The sequence below is a fragment of the Carlito syrichta genome, unplaced genomic scaffold, assembly GCF_000164805.1.
Source record: "Carlito syrichta isolate Samal-C Ts95f unplaced genomic scaffold, Tarsius_syrichta-2.0.1 Scaffold140842, whole genome shotgun sequence".
Classification (NCBI taxonomy): Eukaryota; Metazoa; Chordata; class Mammalia; order Primates; family Tarsiidae; genus Carlito; species Carlito syrichta.
Genome location: NW_007084938.1, coordinates 1 through 1741, shown reverse-complemented (window position 1 = coordinate 1741; position 1741 = coordinate 1). Strand labels below are relative to the sequence as shown.

The 1741-nt window shown below is 48.8% G+C and overlaps 1 pseudogene; it reads right to left on the bottom strand.

Annotated features, from left to right (window-relative positions):
- Positions 1-9: 9 nt before the first annotated feature.
- LOC103251353 lies at positions 10-782 on the bottom strand (annotated as a pseudogene).
- Between the last annotated feature and the right edge of the window lie 959 nt (positions 783-1741).

Below are 1741 nucleotides of genomic sequence, written 5' to 3'. Positions count from 1 at the left end.
TGGGTGTGCCTGAGGGGCTCCTGGTGGTCTCCATCAGAGACCAGATCTTGGGCTTGCTGTGGGACACTCCCTGGCAGGCCGCCCGCCACAAAGTTGGGGCTCAGCAGGCGCATGCTGCCGGGCTCCAGGCCCTCCTTGGCAGAGTCCAGGGGCTAGTCTTGGGGCTTGAGCTCCTCAGCTGTCGCCAGCTGCGAGGCTGAGTCCTGAGTCTGCAATGTTCGCACAGCTCGGTCTTGTCCTCATTGTCTTCGTTGCTCTGGTCGCCATCGTGTGGATGTCGATGCTCTCCAAATCAATCTCATTGTCATTCTCGGCCTTCTCTGGGTCGCCATTCGTGTCACTGCTAAAAAGGGCACAGTCCTCCTGGTCCTTGCTGCTCACATCCCATGTCAACTTGTTCTCCTTCTTGAGGCGCAAGCGTGCATTGGGGAACCAGGTGGAGACCTGCGTGAGGGTCATCTTGCTAATGATGCCTAGCATGATCTTTTCATCCTTGGTGGAGTAGGGGTTCTTGCAGTGTTCGTTCAGTGAGGCCTTGAGTATGCTGGTGCTCTTGTGTGTGCGTTCTTGGACCACCCGGGGGTCCTCATACTGGAACTGGACATAGGGGTTATATGCAGGTGTCCTGTGCATGACAAAGGTGGCCTGGTCACCCTGGGGTTGTCCTTGAGCTCATACTTGAAGCCCTGCAGCAACCCGCAGGGCCAGCATCCAGAGGGAAGAGGGAGGTGTGAGAGAGAAAGAGAGAGACCCGGGTCCAGAGAGGTCTGGAGCAGCTGCTGCTGTAGGCACAAAGCCTTCAGTTTTAAGGTACGGGAAGGCCCCTCAATTCATATTCATGGGCGAAAGGAGGGTCAGAGGCAGGAGCCTCCCTTTCCACCCACAGCAAAAATCGATTGTTTGTCATTCTAGAAAAGTTACAGCAAGCACACCTCTTTGGAAGGGCATGCAGGAGCCGCAGTCCCACATGGTCCCCTGGATGCCCACCTCCCCACCACCAGCCACTCCAAAACATACTGCTCCACAACCCATATCTCCAAGTTTATCTCACACTAGCTAGAGGATAAAACCTTTCACCTAGGCAGATAAAGTCATTTTTTCCAAATGCAAACAGCCCATTGCCCAGGTCTCCTCCCTTCACCCCAAGGGGAGTAGCTAAAAATAAACTACCCTGGTTTTCCTGGAGCCTGAACCCACTAATGATTGAAAAGGAAAGCTCAAGCCTCTTATCTCCCAAATTTGCCTCTATATAATGTTTCACCCACACTTAAAGGTCTTTAGTAATGACAGATAATTTAAAATTTTAATCCTGGCCATGATTGACAACAATAACAAAACACCATATTAAAAAATACAAAAGTTGGGCTTATCCTGTAAAATATTAATGCTTAGACTGGAAGCTGTGCACTGCCAGGAGGGAAACAGCTGTTTCCTGGGCCCAGTCCAGTTTTCATAATCTCCCAAGTTTAACTTTGATCTGAAGGGAGCAAACACAAACTGTTTGAAGGCATTTAGAGGCAGTGATTTATTTGCAATCAACATTCTTCTTATCATCAGTTGTAAAACACAGCAAGTCAAATTATCCCATCAAGTTTTTTTGGTAAATAACATTTTTTTCTTTCTAACAACCTCATTAGACCTCGTTACTACCATAATTTCTCCAGACAGAAATTCACAATTTTATCTGCCCATGCCGAGTTCCCAAATAGCACACATCTGTATTCAAAATGACTGTAAAGAG